Here is an 8,203-nt window from a genome sequence, read left to right on the forward strand (position 1 = left end):
CATGATGAGCATACATAACAGCCACATCGGCCTTTTATTTCCTACCATCATATCCGAGTTGTGTGCCCAGGCGGGAGTTATATTCCGGGACGATGAAGAGTGGCTACAACCCATGAAGCCTATTTGTGTGGATGACTGGCGGCGGAAAACGAAAAAACGACGAACGAGCTTCCCCACTCAGGAGGAGGAAGCAGGTGGATCTAGCACCGCCGCCCCACGTCACCTCCCGCCTCAGCCCCGCCGGCGCACCCAGAATGACAAAATGGACGAGACCCTTGCCTTCATGGCTCATCAGGAGCAGGTCAACGCCAATGTCGCGACCCATCTTTCCAACCTCGACTCCATGATGCGCACTATGCTCCTCCACGGGGGCGTAGCTCCAAGGGCCATACCACCACTTATGTCGTTTGTTCCTCCCTACCAGTTTCAGTATGACTACCTTCCCCAAGGGGATGCCACGGGAGTGCCACCACCGGAACACCATGAGGATGAGATTTGATCATGGGAGTTACTGTTTCCCCTTTCTTTTCTTTTCTTTTCTTTTGTCTACTGCATTAATTATGTTTTCAAATTATTGTTCGTTATGTCATTTATGTTGCATTTGTTGCTGTGTTTGAATTCATGTTTGCATTTGTGTTCTTCGCCTTTTGTGCAATGGGGACATTGCACACCTTCAGTATGAGGGGGTCGTCTTTCGTATTTGTTATCTTTCGTATTTGTCTTGCATGAGTGTCAGTTGATGGTGAAATTAGTAAATTGGTAGCCGATGATGATTTTGGCCGAAATGAACTGCATGTTGCTTAGTCTTATCACTCGTTATGAATACTCCGATGTATTGAATTTGGTTTATGCACACATAGTGGATTTTAATAGTGGTGTCGATGATAGTTAAGTTCAAAATAATCTGTGAGGGGAACTGGAGAAACATTAGATGCGAGTGGAACTTGAATGAATACCTGTTGAAAGGAGTGACTAACCAGTAGCATAAACTCAAGTAGAAAATCAAACGTATTCCTCAAATATCCTTCATCCAATCGTGCATAGGACCTAAAAATCCCTTCCTAGGTCAGAAAAAAATACCCTATATCCAAAGCCTAGGGAGTACGCATGAGAAAACTAATCACCAAAAAAAAATTTGAATAATAAAGGGGATGTAAGGTGAGGGGGAACCAAAAAAGGATGAAATCCTATCCCAAGGCTAAAAAGATGGAGATGTAAGGCGTTGAGGAATGTCAGAGAAAATTTCTGTCGAGTGCATAGTGAAAATTATCTACGTACTCCCCATCTTTCTAAACCACTTGAGCACGCACTACAAGAAATTTTCAAAACAACAACACACATACGACAACGGTTTTTGCTAAAACCGTTGTTAAAAAGCTTTTAACAACGGTTTTAGCGAAAACCGTTGTCGTAGATCAAATTTTAAACAAAAGACAATGGTTTTTATAAAACCGTTGTCTTTTGGGGGTCAAAGACAACGGTTTTTAGGGTAAAAGACAACGGTTCTACAGAACCGTTGTCTTTGAGCGCTTATGACAACGATTTATAAAACCGTTGTCTATTAGCGTGTTTTTTTGGACAATCGACAACGGTTTTCTAAAACCGTTGTCTATTAGTGTGTGAAATGGCAAAGCACAACGGTATTTAGCGACGGTTTTGGTAAACCCGTCGCTAATGTTAGCGACGGTCATCTCCATCCGTCACTAAATTTAGCGACAGTTATATACAACCGTCGCCGATGTATAATTTAGCAACGGTTAAAATTAAAAACCGTCGCTAATTTCAAAATTTCCATCCCGCCAAAACTTCCCTCCATTTTCTTCTTCTACCTTCTATAAATATCTGCAAATTAACTCCATTTTCTTCCACTTCACTTCACAACACTTAAAATTTTTCTCATTTACACGATTTTACAACACTTAAAATTTTTATCTCTTACACAATTTACCACTTCACAACAATTAAAATTTTTATATTTCACAATATTTTATAACTTCACGACACTTAAATTTTTTTATCTCTTACATTATTATATTAATTCACAAAACAGATTTATTAAATTATTAATTTTTTTTATTTTACCTAAAATTGTAGCGACGGAATTCATGTATATACCGTCGCTAAGTAGCGACAGTTTTGGACATGATGTCCGTCGCTAATTTGCGACGAAATTCATGTATTAAACCGTCGCTAATTTGCGACGGATTATATATGAATACTGTCGCAAAATATATTTGCGACAGTTGTTCAAAACCGTCGCAAATTGTAGCAACGACAACGGTGAAAAACCGTTGTCTTTGAGCGAGACATTTAACCACAGGGGCTTTAACAACAGTTTTAAAAGGGCTACGACAACGGTTAAAAACCATTGTCTTTCGCTTTTTTTCTTGTAGTGACGTTGCCATTGACTCCCTACATTTTGTTGTTCGACTATGAAACTCTACCACTGTATGTGTTTACTGGTTGGTCCCAAATAGAAATAGGAGTCAGAAAAGAGAAACTTGCGTTGACTGGTTGATTCGGCAACCCGCATGATTTGCGAATAAAACTGTCTGAAACACAAGCTAGAAAGATCCACAGCACACACGACCACACCTTTTGGAAAAATACAATTGTGTTGCGATGTTCTGAAAAGGGGTAGTAATGTATGTTCTGATTTGACTAAGTGGATGTGGTTCAAACACCCGCTGAGGCAGGAGATACAAGTTCGCTACTTCACCATCAGTTTAGTTATTTTAATACTCTCCCTTTTGTGTTTATTTCCCATCCTTGGATGCTATGGCAATGATTCAAACTCCCATGATACGAAATAAACACAAAATGAAAGAATTAAACTAACGAAACTGATGGTGAAGTAGCAAACCGGTATCTCCTGCCTCAGCGGGTGTTTGAACCACATCCATTAGTCAAATCACAACATTAACCAATACCCCCTTTTAAAGCACCTTATAACATTTGGATTTTTGACCAGAAAGTGTGGTCGTGTGTGTGCTGTGGGTCTCACCAGCTCGTGCTTCAGACAGTTTCATTTGCAAATCATGCGAGTCACCCAGTCAACAGTTCAATGCAAGTTTCCCTATCCCGAGTTCTGTTTCTAGTCGTGACCAACAAGTGAACACAAAGCGGCTAATTTTCAAGGTTGTACACCAGGAATTAGGGAGTCAATATCATGAGGTTTCGAACGGCTAAAGAAGATGGGACGTACACTGATCATTTTCATTATGCACTTGTCAGAATTTTTATCTGACACTCCTCAACGCCTTACTTCTCCATCTATTTAGCCTTGGGATAGGATTTCATCCCTTTTTGGCTACCCCACACCTTACATCCCCTTTTTTCATTTACAACACTCTTGTTGTAATACTTCTTTTTTTTCTCTTTTTTTTTTTGGTGCATAATTTTCTCAAATGTACTCCCTAAATTTTGAGTATATGGAATGTTTGTTTAGTTGGCTTAGGGATAACTCTTGAGGTGTTATGCACAATTGGGACGAAAGTTATTCCGGTGGGTTCAAATGATCTACGCTATTTCATGTCACTGGTCGGTCGCGACTGTCAACAAAATTCATTCAAGTTCGACGTGCATCTCATGTTATTCCAGTTCCCCCCACAGATTCTTAAACTCGACTATCGTGTACACTACTAATAATACCCACAATGTACGCATATAAAATAAACATTTCATTTCACTGGGGTATTCATGACGTGTGATAAAACTAAGTGACATGCAGTTCATTCACCCCACAATCATCATCGGCTACCAATTCACTAATGTCACCATCACTGCTACTCATGCAAGACACAGACGAATGCAAACAAATAAGAAGACGTACAACGACCCCCTCATACTAGACGTGTGCAATGTCCCCAGTGCACAAAAGACGCAAAACACAGAAATGCAAACACAAATGCAGACTAATAAGCATGAAAGCTAATAAACATGCTAGACTAAAATAATGATAAGAAAGAAAAAACAGAAAAGCGGCAAAGAAATAAAAGTGCGAAGTAGGGGAAACAGTAAACTCCCCTGATCAAGTGTCATCCTCATCATGCTCCGGTGGTGGCACTCCTGCGGCCTCCCTCTGCTGAGAATAATCATACTGGAACCGGAATGGGGGAGGGGGTAGCGGAGTCGGTGGGATGGTCCCCGGGTCAACGCCTCCGTGCATAAGCAAAGAGCGCATCATGGAGTCAATGTGCGATAAATGGTCCTCGACATAGGAGTTGAACTGACTCTGATGTGCTTGGAAGGCGAGATTTTCATCCATCTTGTCATTCTGAGTTCGCCTGCGGGGTTGTGGTGGGCGACGTTGTGGTACGGCAGTGCTTGATCCACCGGCATCCTCCGCCCGAGGGGCAAAATCCGCCCGTCGTTTCGCCCTTTTTCTTTGTTCATCCTCCTGACAAATTGGCTTCATCGGTTGAAGACACTCCTCGTCGTCCCTGAAGTGCACCCCGGCCCGTGCACACAATTCCGAAATGATGGTCGGGAAGAAAAGGCCTATGTGGCTGTTGTGGGCGCTCAGTGTGATTTGCGAGTTGAGAAGTTTTCCCACATCGATGTCGTCTCCTCGGTGCAACGCAAAAACTAACACCGCACGCTCCTTTTGCACCTCGCTTTTGTGCAAGACTGGCATCATCCGTCGGGCCACAAACAAATACCACAAGGCACTCTCAGCTCTCAAGTACTTCTCATCAAAACAGCTCGGCGTCCCACCCAATGGTTTCCACATTGCACCCGGGTGGCACAAAGTCTCGATAATCAGGTTGTAGCCGGGATTAGCCATCAATGCCTGGAAATTAGAGTCATCGACCTCGGCCGTTTCCAAGAGGGCGTTAATCGTGACCGAATCAAACGGCACAAGTTTTCCTCTAACAAATGCCCTACTATCTGAAAGGGGATCGGTTACGGTGACCGGAAGCGCAACGGAAGTTAAAAAATTTGATTTTTCATACCAAAAATTTCGGCCACCTCATGTAATGTGTAGCAAATACAAAAACACACAAAAATGACATTCATAGTGTGTTGAGAAATCGTTACCTATCAACCTCTTGAGGTTGATGATGGCTCCAACTTAGTTGATATACAACTAAGCTCTTCAATGGCAAGACAATCTTCAAACTTCCTTTGAGCCCACCTTGCTCAAATATTAAGCACACCAACTAGCTAGAACCACTCTAATTTTGCACTAGAAAAATTGGAGCATTTTTTTTTTGAGAAGTGTATTGTTTCTCCAACAATTGAAGAACAAAAATTGGAAGAGAAAAAATAGAGAGATTTTCGGCCATGACATGTTAGAATGGGGGGAAGGGAGACTTGTCTTGGTCTTGCAAAAAGTAGAGACAAAAGTAGCATGCCTAGCCTTGATATTTGAAAAAGTTGTCTCCAACCCTTCACCTCCCATGCATGCATATATTATATGGTTTTTAACAAATTAAAAACCATGGACTAAATTTAATTATCTCAAACATATTTGAGACTAATTAAACATTACTTGAATTTACCCAAGTCCCACTAGTTAAATAATTAATTTAAATTGAGCTCTACAAGACTCAATATGATTTAATTAATTCACCACTTGAATTAATTTAATTATTTGGACTCTACTAGGTCCACTAGTGTTTAATTAATTCAACACTTGAATTAATTTAATTTAGTCCATAATAATGTTTATGAAAATCACAATTTTCAAATACATTATTCACTTGGCCAACTTTTAATTTAGGAACACTTCCATAAATTAAAATTTACATTTCTCTTATAGAAGTCATACTTCTATTTTTCCTTACACTTATAAACTCATTTATAAGTCGTTCAACACATTGAACTAGTTTCTCCTTTATAGAAGTCATACTTCTAATTTTCCTTACGCTTATAAACTCCTTTATAAGCCGTTCAACACATTGAACTATTTTTACTTCTCAACGGGATCTAGAAAGCCAGCACTTGTGTGGCCCTCAATGGTTCATTGATACAACTAGCCGTGGGTTCACATCTCCATGTGATTCGGACTAAACATGTCCTTATATGAGCATACCCCAATTGCTCCATTCTTACTTATCAACCCCTTGATAACAAGAACGTCAGAACTCAAGTCTGATAGTACCCAACCAACCATGTTAAACGCCTAGCAACATCGCTTACATGATTCCCTAGGTATCAAATGATAGTGCCTGCAAGAACCATTCAATTATGGTTAGCGTACAGTACGGTCCCTTCAACTCATATATCCCGACCGATTCGACAACTATTGGTTTATCGAGAGTTGTCAATGAATCGATACTATGTGTCATGTCGTAGTTGCATCGATGGTGTAATCTATGAAACCCCTTTCATAATTACAACCATACTCTGGCCAGAGATTTCAACCTACATACACATGATAACACATAGGATATCCATACCCGAAGGTAAGCGGTGAATCCCCGACTACAATGCATCGACTCCTATATGTTTCGACATGACACCCAACCTTGCCACCTGATGACCCCATAAGAGTTGGTAAACAAGTTAAAGTGAAATGCTAGCACATAGAGTCTCAATGTTGTCCCGGGTCATAAGGACTAATGGTGTACAACCATAAACTAGGACGTTTCCACTCGATAAGTGAGAACCACTTGGAAAGTCCTTTAATGGAGGGTTGCTCAGTGCACTCTACCAGGAGCACCTATCTGCATACTCGGACATCACAATGTCCCCTACCAATGAAACATGGTACTCACATCGCAGATACTAGTCTCTAACTCGAGCGGCTTATATCCTTCTTAGTGGCGGCTGAATCGACTAGGAACAGTTTAGAATATACAGTATTACAAATATGAGTTTCATGATACACATCGTATGAGCATCTCATATTCTTTCTACTATTTGTATATTCAAGGGCTTTATCTATGCAACTAGCATGGGTATACAGATAAAGATGTGCCAAAATAATAATTTCAAATATTACTAAAATAAAGATTGCTTATACATAGTGTTTCATTGTGAACACTCGGCCAACACTTGGCTCGACGGGCACCTACTGCAACATTCTCCCACTTGCACTAGAGCCAACTACCCATATGCTTCAAACTCATTGATTCGCGATGCATCTCGAATAATGGTCCAGGTAAAGGCTTAGCTAGTGGATCAACAACATTATCTGCGGAGCCGACTATGTCAAAAGACACTTCTTCCTCTTTCCACAATCTCTCCGAGGATGTGGTACTTTCTCAATACATCTTTGGACTTCTGATGAGACCTGCTTTAGAACATAAATAGATCTCTGAAGTTTGCATACCATATGCTCACTTCCGATAGATGTAAACCTTTCAGGTTGAGACATGTAAATCACTTTCTTAAAATCCCCATTTAAGAAAGACTGTCTTGACATCCATCTGTCATATCTCATAGTCATACCATGCAGCTATGACTGTCAATATCCTTATAGACTTGAACATTGCAACTGGTCAAAAGGTTTCCTCAAAGTCAACTCCTTGTATTTGAGCATATCCTTTTGCCACCAATCGCGCCTTGAAGGTCAATACCTTCCCATCCGCCCCAAGTTTACTCTTGTAAATCCATTTACACCCTATGGGAACAATTCCCTCAGGTGGATCCACGAGATTCCACACTTGGTTCAAATGCATGGAATTCATCTCAGATTCCATCGCTTCAAGTCACTTGGATGAATCGGTATCAGATAATGCTTCCTTGAAGGTCCTTGGATCATATCCATGGTTAGGCTCATCATGGCCCTCTTCAAGAAGCAGACCATACCTCATAGGTGGTCTCGAGACTCTCTCGGATCTCCTAGGAGTTTGTATCTCCTCTCTTGGCTTTTCGGGTGTGGGTTCTATAATTGTGGGTGTCTCTCAAACCTCTTCGAGTTCTATCATCTCCCTTTTTCTATCCAATAGAAATTCCTTTTCCAAAAAGGTTGCATTCCTAAAAACAAACACCTTTGTTTCTGGGGGATGATATAAATGATATCCAACTGAATTCCTTGGATATCCCACAAAGTAACATAAAATGGATCGACTATCCAATTTGTAAGGCTCGAGATTTATTAATCCTCATCTATGCGATATTTGAAAATGTGAGAGTGCATGACATTGAATGAGAAAAACTAAGTAAAATGAGGGTAGGAAAGACATGAGAAAAGATGTGAAAGGTGAAGAATAAATGTAAAGGGCCGAAGCTATGGCGCATATGCGCGAAGAAA

The sequence above is a fragment of the Primulina eburnea genome, chromosome 8 (genome assembly GCF_022965805.1).
Source record: "Primulina eburnea isolate SZY01 chromosome 8, ASM2296580v1, whole genome shotgun sequence".
Classification (NCBI taxonomy): Eukaryota; Viridiplantae; Streptophyta; class Magnoliopsida; order Lamiales; family Gesneriaceae; genus Primulina; species Primulina eburnea.